The sequence below is a fragment of the Ylistrum balloti genome, unplaced genomic scaffold, assembly GCF_031769215.1.
Source record: "Ylistrum balloti isolate Yb309-2 unplaced genomic scaffold, AGI_CSIRO_Ybal_v1 Utg370370, whole genome shotgun sequence".
Lineage (NCBI taxonomy): Eukaryota > Metazoa > Mollusca > Bivalvia > Pectinida > Pectinidae > Ylistrum > Ylistrum balloti.
The window spans coordinates 558,218-575,615 of NW_026782260.1; the positions used below are offsets into that span (position 1 = coordinate 558,218).

General features: G+C 35.0%; 1 protein-coding gene across 1 annotated transcript in view; it reads left to right on the plus strand.

The window, feature by feature from the left end:
• The window catches only part of LOC132554033 (epidermal growth factor receptor-like), a 149,830-nt gene that overhangs the window by 88,323 nt on the left and 44,109 nt on the right, over window positions 1-17,398 (plus strand). The gene's annotated exons all lie outside the window — the stretch shown is intronic.

Consider the following 17,398-nt stretch of genomic DNA (forward strand, 5'->3'; position numbering starts at 1 on the left):
GACCTGTGTTGTGGCTATGTGACAGCCAATGTATTGGGATGAAAAGTCTTGATGCCTCAGACACTTGTCAAGTTCAGTGATCTTGTCCCCCAGTGTAAACATACAACAGACACTGACAATCATATTCACTCCATCGAACTTGACAGAAGGGTTTTAGAAAGTTTTTTTTTCCGTCTGTGTAAAATTTTTATATTTTTCATCGATGTATCATGCAAACGATAGACCTTGCCAGACATGATGTGTTTGAATGAAACATACAAATCTCATTTGAGTTCAGATTATTTCAGAAAATACAAAGTGGTTTTTCTGTTCATTGTTTTTTATTCCGAAAAAAAAAATGTTTAATTCTACACAAGAATATAGAAAATAAGTTTGAAAGAGGGCAGGGACCTAATTGTATTTAGCTGATAATTAGCCTTATCCTATAAAACTAATAACAAACCAAGCAATATTTATACTGCTGTTTAAAAAATTATGAATCATTGATGATTTATTGAATTGAAGGAAGAATGTTTATGTTGGCACCTGGTCCTATAGCTGTCTAAATGAGTTGAAAACAGAATGATATATTACTGATCTTTTAAATGCTTTATCCCTTGACTTTATCTCTTTATCTCTCTTGCTCTCTCCTTCTCTTGCTCTCTGTCTCTCTCCTTACCCCTCTTTCTCTCTCTTGCTCTCTCTTTCTCTTGCTCGCTGTCTCTCTCCTTCCCCCTCTTTATCTCTCTTGCTCTCTCGCTCTCTCTCTCCTTACCCCTCTTTCTCTCTCTTGCTCTCTCTCTCCTTACCCCTCTTTCTCTCTTGCTCACTCTTTCTCTTGTTTTCTCTTTCTCTTGCTTGCTCTCTCTTTCTCTTGCTCGCTGTCTCCCTCCCCCCTCTCTCTCTCTCTTTCTCTTGCTCACTGTCTCTCTCCTCCCCCCTCCATCTCTCTCTCATGCTCTCTCTTTCTTTCCCCCTTCTCCTCTCTCTCAAATGAGATGAATGAGTGCTTACAGAAACTAAAGGGTTTATTGGCCATTCTGTCATTCTATAGATTGGCACAGTGTTTTTAGGTTATAAATAACTTGCAGGTTTACAATCTTGTTTTTTTTATTATTATTTTCTTATCCTAAATTTCAAGATAAGCTAGTTTAAGAATTTACTGAGAAAACTTTTTACTAAACATTGGACCAGACCTACCATTCTGATTTTTCTCTTTTATGTGAAAACATTACCTGGTTTACTTATGTACAGAACAAAATCTCATTAAGCCCTAGGAAGCTTTCTAATTATCCTAATTAAGCACACTAAAACTCACTAAATGAATGATTCAACATGCATACTGTTAGTGGCATGTTGGAATTTATAGTTTTGTACTCAAATGTCAAATGTGCACATCTGTGTGGCGACACTGATATATTATTCAATGGTTCATGGAACCAGGTGTAAAAATCGTACTGTTCTGTCATGTTTAAGTGTCAATAAGTTTGTACTTTTGTCAAAATGTCAATCAAGGATGCATCTAAAAGATGTTTTTGTCTAGTTTTGATCAATTTTTTAAAAGCTTTTTAAAATGGTGCATTGCCACCATTAGACAATAAACAGGACAAGCTAGTTTTACTGGTCGTAATATATTCAACCTCATTGGACTATTTGGGGTTTTAAACCATTGTAACTCAATCTCTAGACTGCAATTTTATGTGATGGTCTGAGGTTTGTGGTTGAATCCCTATAGCCAGGTTGTTTTGTGACGACCAGGAAGCTGAAATTACCGACCATCTTGTGCTGACGTAATTACGTCCTTCGGCAAAACACCCTTGTTGTTGTGTATGACATGGGATGGGCCTTCTGTATGCTGTTCATTGAGATAGCATCCAGCTGAGATCTAATGGATCTCTATCTTATTTCATTTTCGCATTATAAATATGCTGTCTTGACCTAATTAGATTAAAACTTTCAACATATCATTGGCTCGCTTTGAGAAAACGACAATGGAAAAAAAAATGAGAAAAAACGCTATTACTCTAAATATGCTTCCAGCACATAAATATTAATCAAACATAATATTTTATGACAGATGATTCAAACATGAACGGTAAATTTTATTTTGACTACTTTTCTGTTGGATCCAGCATGTTTATTCTATATGGTAATACAAAACTTAAATGACAACATAGTAAAATATTGACGTATATCACAGATTACATGATGAACAGCCAACACTTCGAAAAAATCATGATGTATTGGGATTATTTGTAAACACATTGCAATCTGAATGCCAGCTGTCCATATGTAGCGAGTATCTGTTACAGAAATGGTATGAGAAGTGAGTGATTTTGTAACGTTGATATGACAATGTTAACATTAAATGGAAAATCCGTGAGGATAAGGACATTAATGGACTTGAAACATCAACATGTATACATTAATCTTGTTATGTTTTCCCAACCATAAAAACCTTTGGTGATCTGTAGTGATAATTACTTGTCATACAAGTGGTGTGTTCTTCCGTTAAAGAACTCTAACATCACTTGTAATGTTTTTATAATTGTGACATACTTAAGGAGAGTTTTCAGGTTGTGTTAAAACATTTCCTGTCCTTCTAATGAACACTCAAATAGTCTTTAAGGATATAGTCATTGCGGAAATATTGACCATAGATCTTGGTTAAACTTTTGTCCTTCATTTGACCCTTTTATATTCTGGCCTGTATAATTTGACCCTGTCTTACCTGTCTATTCTGATTCATGGGTATTTTCCTTACCTGTCTATTCTGGTCCATGTGTATTTTTCTTATCTGTCTATTCTAACCCATGTGTATTTTTCTTACCTGTCTATTCCGATCCATGTGTATTTTTCTTACCTGTCTTTTCTGATCCATGTGTATTTTTCTTACCTGTCTTTTCTGTTCCATGGGTATTTTTCTTACCTGTCTTTTCTGGTCCATGTGTATTTTTCTTACCTGTCTATTCTGATCCATGTGTATTCTGACCTGTCTATAATGACCGATGTATATTCTGATAGGTCTTATTTGGCTGATGTGTATTCTGACCTGTCTAATCAGACCAATGTGTATTCTGACCTGTCTATAATGACCGATGTATACTCTGATATGTCTTATTTGGCCGATGTGTATTCTTACCTGTTTAATCTGACCAATGTGTATTCTGACCTGAACTGACAAGTTTGTGTCCTGACCTGTCGAAACCAATACCCTGTTTAATTTGATCATGTGATATCTTGTGTCCCTGGATGTCAGGTTGAGAGAGATATGTACACTGTAAAAGCTCTCATAGGTTAAGCAGTACAAAGAGAAGACATATATAAAATCCTACGGCTTTGAGATTTTTATAGAATATCTAAAACCTAATTGATCTATCATTTCTTCCTGTCTGACGTATGGAATAAAACATGTCTTATGTAAAAGCTCTGTGATGAAATTAGAATGGAAAGTCTATCAGACAAGTGCTGAAGGAATCTCTCTACATGTAGATAAGAAAATGGTCAGTGATTTTTTCACTCTGGTAATTTTCTGCCACAGCCTCAGGGTGTGGGAGGACCATAAAGCTACACTGACAGCATGTTCTGATTACCAGGTCTCCTCTTGTTTTTAGGCATGGTTAGTTGTCAAATCAGAATGTTTCTTTCTTATTGAAGAAAATTTGTTATCAAAATAGCTTGTAGGTTTCCTTTACGTAGTGGGAAGATAAAAGACACTGTTTCTAAAATTGTAATTGTAAAAAATTTCTTTAGCAACTATCAGTTTCATATTGATAACGGAACACTATTATTCTATTTTTAAAAGTCTCTGTATCATATGAAAGATTGGGTTTAGTGAGCTATGAAAAAGCCTTCTAGAAGACAAATCTCTTTTTTTTTTTTGGTTTTTTATGTTCCTGATTAAATAAAAAATGTTCAAAGTTTGTGGTTAAGCTAACAAGACATTGGTTTGTTTTCCAGTAATTAGAGATGTGAGTTAACAAACCCTAAATTGCTTTCAATTAGTGGTGTTTACTTAGTCTAGTGGTCAATCCCATATGTTATATTTTGGATGTTGCTTACTTTGTCTCACATAAATACTTTCTTTCCCAAGGGAAGTCAATAATATACAGATACCACAAGTCAGTTTTTACATTAGTTTTAAACTTTTACAGATATTAGGTGCTTTTCTGCTCCAGATTTTCGGTTAGTCTGCTATTTAGTAAAAATTAGAAACTTTCTCAAAGTAATGTAATATATGATTGGAGAAATTACGATAAAAGTGTCAGAAAACTGCATTTTATGTGTCTGCGAAACTAACCTTTGGCAGAAATCAACAGGTTGCCCTGATTAATTTATCAGAAACATTTTTATTTTTTCTCCATCAAAAAATTATTAGGTTATGAAACAAAACAGATGAAGAAAAGTGTGCTCAGCTTTATTATATTCAGAAATAACATTGAAGTTAGGCACTAACTCTGATTTGAGGATGTTGGGTCATATTATCATTTATATTTTCACATATGATGTCATTGTGGTGTGATATTTAAACGGTCTTGTCTTGTTAAGTGTTAATATCCTTTTCTTTTGTCATTTCTAGGTAAGTGAACATTTCCAGACATTTACAGATGATCAACGGTAATGCAAGATGATCCTGTGGACAACAGTGACCTATATACCATCATTATGATAACAACATAGTAACAGCACTGACATATTTACCATCACCATGGTAACAACAGTAACATATTTACCATCGCCATTGTAGCAATAGTGACCATTGTTATAGTAATAGCAATGACCTGTTTATCATCACTATGGTAACGGCAGTGACCTATTTAATATCACTATGGTAACATTGACCTATTTACCACCACCATGGTATCATTAGCGACATATTTACCATTGTAAACACCTGTTTATCAACACCTTTGTAAATTACAACACAACTAACATAATATAAACAGATGTAACCTATATATAGAGTCACATTTTCAGTAATCTAGAAATCTACAAAATCTCTAGCCACGATATTAGTCCAGTTTTGGAAATATGAAAATGTGTTTTGAGAGACCTGGTGACAATAATTGAATATATGAAGTTCACCTCCACAATGTTGTGTCATGTAGAATTGTTACTAAAGGAATGACATTATCTAACAGATAGCAATATTTTTCTTTCTCGATCCAGCCCCTTTCTGACCTAACATATTTTTAACCCGTTTCCCACCTTTTCCTCCCTAACAAACTATAATTAGGTCTATATTTAAATCCTCACCTCCAGTTCACACTATCTGGACATCACCAAACCCTGACTCCATATCACTAGATTCTCCTTGTGATGTTCATTCCTTTGACCCAGCTTTGCCCTGCCTTATTGAGTTTAGATGATCCAAGCTTTCCTAACCCGTCACACCCTTCTCTGTAATGTCATTCACAACCCACCCACGTTCTTCTGCCCAGTTTTCAGCCAAATGAATGCAGATGACCCCCCCTCCCTTCCCCTCCTATCTCTTCCAGTCTCCACACCCCCAATGAGTGTTAGTGTGATTGTTATTAGCTTTGACAGGAGGATATGAGATCATATGTAGGTATACAGATTTCGGTAAGCCCTGTATAACTCAGTACAGTAGGAGCAACAGTGCATGTACACAAAACAAACTGCAGCATGTTTATTCTGTCTTTAATACATGGTGACATTGATGCCAAATGATCATCTTTATTATAGAGGGAGTCGTTTTCTGCGACTGACTCTATTTTGGTTTTGGTATTTTTGGGATAAATTCCAGCTGCTATAAGTAGTAGACTTGGCCTGCATACAGGTATTGTATGTAGATACGCTAATTGTCTAATGGTTTCTTAGCAGACTGTATTCATGTCCACAGAACATGAATCTTTACAACATGTACTACACAAATCTCTGGAAAGGAGAGCAGCCAGATGTCACAGGGTAATAATTAGGTCACAGGGGTCAAAAAGGACAAAAGTTACTAACTTAAATGAAGTCATATATGTCAAAGGTCAAAAACTAGGTCACAGGTTTCAGAAAGTTTGAAAGACTAAATCACATCTATATATACAGCTGTCATGTAATCAGACGAAAATATCACCAAGGTCAACAAGTTCTGACAGTTTTGATATGTACAACTGAAGTAATCACCTATACTGGGTGATAATGCTTATATGCTAAGAGAATTTCAACTCAAAGGGAAGTAACTGTGATTTAGAAGTCAAGAAATAGGGCACACTTGATATAAACATTGGCAAAACAATTTTTCCTTAAGTGATCTCATAGAAGTAGTGAATTTAATTGTCAACAGGTTTTATTTCATTGTCCTGTGATAAGCCCACTTTGTCTTTGAGTTGAAGGCATGTGGTATATAGTCCCGGTGGAGGCACATAGCAGTATAAAGGGTATTTTAAACAGAACCTGTTGTTTCAATGAAATACTACTTTAGCTTAATCATTAGTCATTATGACAGACAGATATTATATAGAGTATACATGATATTTTTTGCCTTTTGCAGTCTTTATCATTAATATTATAAATATATTCCATATCCAGAAAACTTGCTTTTACCCAATCTAAGCTTCTTGCTGATCTTGATTATTGTACATTTGATACCTTACTTTTAAGAATCCCAATCTAAGCTTCTTGCTGATCTTGATTATTGTACATTTGATACCTTACTTTTAAGAATCCCAATCTAAGCTTCTTGCTGATCTTGATTATTGTACTTTGAATACTTTACTTTTACCAAACCTAATTTCACTTAGACATCAGTGGTTTGATTTCATGATTGGACAAGGGAGTCTCTTATTGCCTGACCACATCAGTTTTCTGTGGCTTTTCTGATTTCCTCCCATGCTAAGACCTCTCATGCATACCTACAATTGGCAGGCTGACAAGTTGGCCAATTAAAATAACTTGTTTCACAATCCTTGTGAAGCAAGTCAAGTTAATGTTTTTATTATCTTTTTCTTTTACTTTTCCAAATATAAGCCTCTTGCTGACCGTGACTTGTAGGTCCCAATACTGTAATTTTCCACTACCAAACTTAAACATCACCCTGATCATGACTATTGTTTGTCTGGATTCTTTACTTTTCATAAACCATTAAACTTAAGCCTCTTGCTGATCATGATCTGTAGGTCTGATTACTTTACTTTTTCCCAACCAGACTTAAAACATCATGCTGATCATGATGTTTACATCTATTTTACTCGTGCTGTCTGATATGATAGCTATTAAGTAACAAACAATCGTTGTTACACCTAGGATTCTGATAACCCAGGGGTGGAAAGCATATATCAAGATTCAGTTTGTCGGATTTCATTAAACCTTTCAGATGTCACGGCTTTCTGTACAAAAAGTGAACGTCTTTTAGATAATTGTGGCATGGAATACAGATTAAAGACTGAATGTAGGATTTGAACTTATTCAACAATAGGTTTCAAGGTGATGTTTCCTCTCCTTACATAAATAGTTAAGTAGGTAATAGATAAGTAATGGGCAGAATATGGCATACTCTTCTGTTTTTTGATGACTGCATTCTTCACATGAATGGTGAAAGTAATTTTCATATTTTAACCCTGTGTCCTCTTTTTATTTAACTCAGCCATACCTGGTAAAAAAGGGTATTTTATAGGGTAAGCTGGCTTCCTGGTTTATTAGAACAGATACATCCCCTCTCAGACTGTATACAGAAAATACAAGAATACCGTATAATTTAACTTGCACAAAAAAAGTCTCCATGATGTCAACTTACTTTAGCGTTTGAGACAAAAGTATAGTTGTGTCATTGTGTCACAATTACTGTAACGTAACCAAAAGGATATATACCAGAGGTAGACTCATAAGTTACCTCCCTTATGTGATGTAATCATTGAAGGTAACAATAGGTATGTAGGTGTTTTTATAATTACTGACAATTTACCCCACCCAGAAGAGTTTTTATCTGAAGAGGCCTGGCCCCTTCTGGTTAGGTAATCATTCAAGACTGAAGACAACAATAGTTTAGTTATGTATATGGGTCAGAACCAACAAATACCCCTCCCCAATAACTTAAAGTCTTCATCAATCAGAGTAGGAGTTTTCCTTGAGCAGACTCATCAGTTACCTCCCCTTGGTGAGATAATCAATAATGACAATAGTTAAGTTTCTGCTGGCAGTTAGGTCTGTATAATTGTACCAGACAGGGGCAGTTTAGGCTAAGGACCTCCGTGAATGGCAAACATTCCTTACATACTGGTTACTGTAGCATGGTTTTCCCCATCATACACAGTACAGAGTGTATCACAGAGATCACTCTCATTCACTACTACGTTAGTAGTATGTGCATTTATCAGTACGACAAATTCACTAGGTTGCTTGGATTTTGTTATAAGTTGTTATTTTCCTTTTTGTCCTTCCATCTTATCTTTTTAGGTGAAGCATCCTTTTTCTTCCCTTCATGTTTTTTACCATTGCCCTTGCCTTTTTCTGTTGTGTCTTCCTGTAATGGTGTGACTCCTAACATCTGACCGGTGTAGTTGTATTACATTCATATAGTCTACCCCATCTCATCCTCTCCAGTAATGTCTTGATAATTCCCTCCACCCTCTCCCCCTCCCCTTTCCTCCATCTCTTTCATGCTAGTGCAGTCTGTCCAAGCTGCCCTAACACAGCTGGAGTTCATTATAGCAACACTTCTAGTAATTGTTTTATATGTCACACTGTCAGCTGTCATCTAGAATTATCTCCACTTAGATGAGCTCTCCTGCCTGACAGTATATTTAGCTGATGTCTGCTCTCACTAATAATTTTGACTCTTCAAGCCTGCTGTTATATAGATACTTTATTTGAATGTAATTGTCCATAGGATTCTTCCTAACTGTGGAAAGTATGACAGATTGTTTTGATTGCAGGTCAACCACCAATACAGTTTTCTATTTTTGACAAGTAAATGATTTGATATTTTCTTGTGTCGCATAAAATTCTAATAGATTTTTGTGCCAACATATTTACTATAGCAGTGATTTGGTGTCTGACAGAGTATGAGAGGCATAAACAACTATGTTGAGATAATTTCTGTGTGAAGACAAAATATCATCTTTGGGATAGGTGATGGCTGTGTATGGACTTTTCATTAAAGTCAATAGTTAGACCTAAAAATTGAAAAATTCTTTCAATCCATTCCATTAATGCTTCAGAGGCCTTCTGTAGGACTTCAAATGTACTGGAGTACACGTGTACCTAAAAATCTTAAACATGTATTCAAGGAAATGTTGATGAAACACATTTTCCCTGAAACTTTATTAAAATGTGTCTTAATTCATTGCAGTCCTGTGAATCTGTTGATAGATAAAAAAATCATTTATTAACTCGCCTGCCAAAACGACATGTTAACTTGTACTGTATGCATCTTAATTACAGTCAGATATATAACAGACCAGTGGCATAGCCTGGGATGGAGGGCTCTCAGATTTGTTCAAATGAATTACCTTGACTTCTGTCAAGGTCAGAGGGGTCAAACATGTTGGAATTCCGTTTGAGAAGCATGAAGTGGCAATTGTATATAGTGACATTAACATGAGTTACTGTAAAAAAGACACTGCGTAAAAGTGAGTGAAGTTGATGACATGAAAATCTAGCTGTTAGAATTATGATATAACACTTCAATAGCAACATTTGGTTTTAATTACATGCAATTCTGTTAACAAGTCTTGTTAAGTAACAAGCATAGCTTCTCATCTATAAGATTGTGACATAATTGATCTTTGACCTTTGATCTTTGACCTTTATCCTATTTCCCCTTTGCCTACTCAAAATACAGAACTTTCATTTGTTTACACATATTTTCTGAGCATGATGATAACATTTTAAATTCTTATCATTACATCCTGGTTGAAATTTATTGGAAATAAATTTGTGGCGACAGTTTATTAAATCACAATTGCCATACATCCGGGAGCAGGTTCTAACCTATATGTGTATCAAATCGGTAAGCAGGACCAGACAACGCCAGTGAAGATTTTCTGTAACTTTATTAGTTGACTAGTTTCAGCACACTAGGTATGCTGTCCTCAGAACAGTGCAAATTCAAAAAGCAGGACTTTATATACTCCTGTGCCTAGCAACTACACATGTTATTTCCACCAACGTCAAAGAGAGTACACTAGTTACAATGACGTAATTAATTAATGATGTCATAATGCAAGTAAACAGATAATACCGGACTCGGTATTCCCTCAGGGAATCCGCTGTGGAGTGAAACCGGACTTACCAGCCTTACCTCTTGGACGTTGGATCTCTTTTTCTTCGTATATGTGTATCAGTAAATTATATATAATTATACAGAGTCTGACTTTGTTTAACGTGACTTTTTGGTTGTGTATCTTAATTTCAAATTGAATTTGATTTTAAACAAGCGTATTTGCTTAGATTTATATCTCTTTTTTTAACTTACAAATAATTTCTAAAAAGTTTGATGATTTCACTGAACTAATATTGATATTTGTTCATTACGACTTGAAAAGCACTAAATAATTCTACATACCAAAATACCAAATATTACGTGATTTGCTGTGTAGAAATGACCTCATGAATAGTTTTAAATGTATTTCTTGAGTAAATGAAAAAACATTTGAAAAAACTGCAGAGCACTTCACATATAAACATATATAAATACAGAAAATGTGTCAGGAGTGCATCACACTAATATATTAGATAAAAGTAAATGTTGTGAGCTTATTGTTTGCACAATTAGATAAAAGTGTTAGATAAATATCTCATTATTCCATCAGTGTGTAAATATCACACAAGGGGCGCTAGTAAGCCACAGGGCACTCTTTATTAGTCTGGTACTGAACATTGACAGATTGTTTGACAGAAAAATTACTGCGATGACACCAGTTGTTAGCTATCGAGATAACATCAGAGAGCATATTTCATGACGCTCTGTAACTAATACTCTAATATTGACCTGGATATTTTAAGGCTATTTCATGAAGCTACAGCTTCTTTGAGAAAGAGTTCTGTTACAAAAAACTACAGAGTGTCTTCATAAATAAAAAGATTCGGTTCAGTTAGTCTGGTTTATGTAGGTTGCTACTTATCAAATTTGTGTACACATCAAACTGGTACGGTTATTGAACTAATAATTATTATCATCTGAAATTTTTTTTACAAAAAACAGGCTTCATTTCTCTTCCCACTCCTCCCCCCCCCCTCCCCTCCTGTCCAAATTGTTCTGAATCACAAAGATTAGCATTTCACACTCTGACAAATGGATGCTAAAATTGACGTGTTGTGAAATTTATATTTTTTGGTGAAATGAAGGCTCTGCAAAGTTGACAAAAGAAGAATGGCATGTTAAACAAAAAAAGAGGCATGTTTTTCAGAGTAATCTGTCTCATTTGAGGCAAACTTGCATTAATCATGCAGATGAAATAATACCTATTACGTTTGCAGAGTTGTTGGAAATTGAACGATTTTGTGTGAAGCATACAGAGATAAAAGATATGTAAAAACATATGATTAGCTTGTATGCAGAAACTCAATCTATGTCAATAGAACTCTTTTTGTTCTTCATCAAATTTAAACATTAGAAAAACTGCAAGCAGTTAAATGTTGACAATTTTGTAAGAGGATTGATTGAGACAGTGAACAGCGATGTAATTTGGTTGAAGAATTGTCTGTTTTTTTCCCGAGTTCCAACTCAAACTGAATTCTCAGCAGGCGATTTCCGAAAACAGAATCTGAATCTTGAAGAAGCTTTAATTGAATGTGTAACGACTCACTCAGAATTGTATTACTGCCTTTTTTTTCTCCATTCCAGCAGTAAAGGAATTTCCTCGGTGTAAATTTAGTTTGTTTCAGAGTTGTACTATTGTGATAGTGGCAATGCCAGCTGTTCTGTTCCATGTACACCGACACATCAATGTATTTGAAAATTTGTCTTAGAAATGCTTGGCCAATTAAGCAGCAGTATTTTTCTGTTTAGAGTTATACAACAAAAACAACTGTTTTCTCAAAGCATGAGCTTTGTAAATTGAATTCAATTTCAGGAGATTTTAAAAATGAAGAAATTTTGTTAGTTGAACAAAGCCGAACACTTTTGCCACAGCAGATCAAAACATGTTTAAAATGTTGAGAAATAAAAAAAAAAAAAATGGATTTTGAGTTTTAGAGATTTTTTAAACACAAAATCAAATTATTTTTTTCAAAGTAGATTAATCTTTCGAGATAAGTTCTTTGTTTCTTAGATTAAATCATCTTAAGAAAACAATGGATCCCATGTAGCATTGTAAAGCTACACCAGATTTATCTCTGTTTTATTATTAAAGAGTCAATCCTCACTGAAGTAATGGTCGTAAGAAGATATATGTCCGAGTCTAAGCCAAGGGGACAATTAAGGACAATTTTTGGAAATAAGTGCATCTAGTACAATTACTATGTTCATAATACAATATTTCATGGAAAATTTCTCCCGAAGAAAGAATCGTGCTTGAATGTAGGGTTGTTTGGATTGAGATTCTATATTGAGGATTTAACAATTTCTCATATGTTTAGATTAGATGGGCGCCATTGTAGTGAAATCTGTGTCCAATCACATTTCTTAATAGACGAAATAAGACAACAGTCCCAATGTGGGGTCAAACCCTTGTTGTTATCGGGAGTCCTGACTTAACCACACCCCTCCTAGGGCAACCTGTTCATTGTTAATCCTCCATCACACATTGTCTACGCATTGGGACCATATTGGTGCAAAATACACAAATAGAAATACTAGTCAATCTTGGAATGAGATTTTTATAGTTCGATCTCCATCATCTTATATGGTTACTTGTGTAGTAATTTCTATTTTAAAATTTAATTGGTGAGACATATAGTATGTAATTCGATTAACATAAGGTCTTCTGAGAATGAGTTTGATAAAAATATTTATTAGATGTTTATTGGAAAAAAACATAGATTTAGTGTGGGTTCCACCCATCCCCACCCCCACCCCCAGATGTTAGTATCACAAATCATTTTGACTTTTCACTGTTGGACAGAAAGACTGTTTTGTAATTTCATGGTTATAACAACATCAAGTCTTGTGAATTTGGTGGAGGAGGGAGTAGGGGGTGGGAGGGGAGGGGGAGGTTGGGGGAGACCCCCCACCGTCCCTTATACCTATCAACAGCTTTATCACACTACAGTGATGGGTTGGACAGGGCTATGGTCACGTCACGTAAAAACAAATTTCCCATAAAAAATCTGGTCAGGATCACTTAGAAGCTTGCTAATGCCAACATTGAACATGGGCTGGCGTTGTTATCAGAGTTCTAATTACATCTACATGAAAAAAGACAAGCGAGTCCTTTGATATTTCTGACTATTAAATGTGGGTTAGTATAATAGTTGGAACAAGATGAGAGGCACAAGGGTCATCTGGCAACGGTCATCTGATCGTGTTAGGGATTATTGTTTAGGCGGAGTTTTACAGAGGTGATGATAGGGGTCACATTCATGACATCAGGTGGCAGGGGGTAAGAAATGGGGATTGAAAAGGGTGGAACACAAGGGAAGTTCTCTTTGTAGCCTTTGAAATACTCTAGTATGGCAACATTTTGTTGAAATCTAAAATCAGATTTTTGGTGTTTGGCTAAGTATATTAGTTTGTAGGGTGTGACAGCAAGCTCTCATTTCACTCCGGAACACACACTTACCATATTTAATGCAGAGTGACAAATGAGAAATTCCATATATATGTTTAATATAAGATTTGTATAAAAAATATAAATATCAGCCTACGGATTTTAATTTTAATTAAATGGGATTGAAATGGGATATATATGTTTTCTGAACATATAGGATTAGACTTAATTTTGTAGAAGATGTTTTTCATCTTGTGGATTTTCTTGTATCTCAATATTGGTAATATTAATATGATTACAATTCTGTATACATCAGATCACATCCTTTATAAGCAGGTTTTACTGTTAATTTTAAATCAATAAATGTTTTGGAATTAATTTTGAAGAATATACCTTAAAATTTAGTTTACTGTACAGAAAAACTGAAATGCTCAATTCGGCGGACTCCTATTGTTAATAGATCGATACTGTCAGCACTTGTCTGAAAAATACTTGATAAGCAGACGAATGTGGGCGTAATAGGATGAATAAAATTTTGTTGATAGGTTTCATAAAATAATTTGCATGTTGGTATGCTTGTTGTGTACAAGATCATTATACTAAGGAACCCATACCATTGAAAACAGCACTTTTAGTACATCTAATTTGGCAGGGCCAGTCTCTCTGAATCAGGTGTTGAGCCATGGCAGAATTTGTGAATCTATTGATTTACCTAATTTAATTCTGCACTTGATGATGAAACTAGAGGAAGATAACACCCGATTGTTGCATCATTAGGCTTTAACAATGCTAGTTGACAAGAGTCAAGATTTTTTTCTTACTGTATTTTTGAAGTCCTGTATATATGTCAAGATATGTGGGTGGCTAACCAAAGTAGCTGATATGTCAAAGGATCTACAGGATTAATGTTTTTGAAATTACCAATTAGTAGGGATTTCTTTAATCAGACTGTACCTCCTTGTTCCTGCCGCAGATTCATGCAGATCCCTATTACTTGAGTTACAAGGCGCATCAAAAATTCTGACATCACATATATGTATATATGCACCTGTGAAGTAAATTAAAAAAGTCATTTTTTCATCAAGGTTTATGATAGCTCAGCTGGTAGAGTATTGGTCTATGTTACCTCAGGTGAAGGTCAGAGACGCGTGGTTCAAATCTCCCTATCCATGGAGGTGTGTTTTTCTCAGAAAGATGAGTAAGTAACGGGTCTGTGCTCATGTGGATATGTCCTTGAGCAAGACACTTTATTATAATTATTGTGATGGGCCTCCTGTATGTTGTTCAGTGAGGTAGCCACCAGCTTCACACACTACAAGTGCCTTTAAACCAAAGATAATATTTCAGCAGTAGAGAATCGAAGATATCTATTCATTTTGTTCATTATGCAGGGTCTAGAAATCATTTTATGTAGATTTTCTGTCATTTTGATTGTTAACATTGATAAAAGATTGAAGATGTAAAATTTGCTGGTGAAAAATAGAGAGAAGAACACCAACTGGGAATTTGTACTTGGGAAATCAACCAAAAAAACAAAGGCATGATTAAATGTCTTTTTTTTTTGTTTAGGAGGGAAAACTTGAGTCTGAAATGTTTCACATTTCAAAATAAATCTATATCTTTAAGAATTTTAAGTGTAAGTTAATATGATTGGTTGTGTAAAATTATGGGTGAAAGAATGATACCGATTTATCATTTTCATTATACATGTAAAGTTAATTTGTTGACAACAGAAAAACATGAGGAAGCTGTCATTTTGTACAGATATATACAGTAAGAGATCGGAGATTGCTGACGTACTTTGGAAGTATCAGACACATAATATCTACAACTTAGTGTATACTACCAATATGTTATTTTTCTGTTCATTATAAAGGCATTACTTTCGCAACTTCAAAGATTGAAGAGTGATACTATCGCTAGGGGGTTGCCGGGGAAGCCAAAATCTACAGGAAGTGGATAGATAAGATGAGAAAAGGTTGAATCTGTCCTTAAACCTATCAGTAGATTATTCAAGCTTAAAAAGTTCATCCTGGTAAAGAAATAACATCGCCTGCACTGAGGGACTTGCTTCCTAAAAGATATCAGTAACTTATAAATTAGTGTGTATGAACCCTGGAATTTTTTGAGATTTTGAGATAATCAGGGAAAGCTTTGCCTAGCTCTGGAGAATTATAAGATACTGGACATTCTGGCAGAGGTTGAGAAATCTGTTTACTGTAGGATAAAGAAAACACAGGGGTTTAGACTGAGGGGGAAGGGGAGTGGGAAGCAGGTTAATGTAATATGTTGAAATATATCAGAAGATATGATTTACAGAGGGTTTGGTCTCCTAATAGTTAGATAGTGTTAGGAATGACTAGGGAGTGTCATAGAGGATGTTTCAGGGTACAGGAATGACTAGGGAGTGTCATGGAGGATGTTTCAGGATACAGGAATGACTAGGGAGTGTCATGGAGGATGTTTCAGGGTACAGGAATGACTAGGGAGTGTCATGGAGGATGTTTCAGGGTACAGGAATGACTAGACAGTGTCATAGAGGATGTTTCAGGGTACAGGAATGACTAGACAGTGTCATGGAGGATGTTTCAGGGTACAGGAATGACTAGACAGTGTCATGGAGGATGTTTCAGGGTACAGGAATGACTAGGGAGTGTCATGGAGGATGTTTCAGGGTACAGGAATGACTAGGGAGTGTCATGGAGGATGTTTCAGGGTACAGGAATGACTAGGGAGTGTCATGGAGGATGTTTCAGGGTACAGGAATGACTAGACAGTGTCATAGAGGATGTTTCAGGGTACAGGAATGACTAGGCAGTGTCATAGATGATGTTTTAGGGTACAGGAATAATTTGTACCTTGCATATCTGTTTGTTACAGCACTGTATAATGCATTTGTTTTGGTCATAGAACCAGTTTCAGTTGATAGTAGATCCTATATGCAATCATATGTTGCTTTCCCATTTGCTTTGGTATATATATCTTAACTAACAATAAGTGGTTATCAGCAAGTTCTTACTACCTTGCCCTACATCAAATGTTAATTGATTATAATGATACTTTTTAGTGTTTTGTAGGAATTTCTGGATTAGTTGCCAACATTTATTTGAAATCAGTCAGGCATGAAATTCAAATAAGAAAACAAATCCATTAACTTTACTTGAGATTTGTCTAAAGTGACAAAAAATTGTTGTCAACAAAAATATAAAACAACAGAAAACATTGAAGATAAGAATGTTTCAAAAATTTTCTCAAGGAAGTAGCTTAGCCTCTCTATGCATTTATGACATAATAAAATTCTGTAGAGTCTTATAGTACTGTGCTATTCTAAGAGAAAAGACTTTTGAAGGTCTTCACAGTTGAAAAAATGTTAGGGTCTACAGATAATCCTGTCTGTTCATTAAATCATTTTATGTCACTGTTTTATGTAAATTCTTTGCAAACAGCTCATGCTGAATGGTTTTAAAGTAATGCCTTTTTTTCGCAAATATTATACCCTCAGTGTGCTAAAATTTTAATATCAATGTGTTATGGCAATGATGCCCAGCAGGACTTGTACCATGTTAAAGGGAGATAAATACTTTCATTTGAAGGTAATGTGGAACATCACACTGTCTGGTTTTCTTTTTTGAAAAACTGATTAAGATAGAGTGAAAATTTACATAAAAGATATGAAAAAAATTCTTCAGATCAATTTATAAAGAGGAGGAACAACTGAGAAACCATCTGACTCTAAAAGAAGCTTGTCTTTGTAAGGAATATTAAAACGCTGTGACGACTTCATCCTACAGGTAACTTCATCAATAAACCCTTGTTAC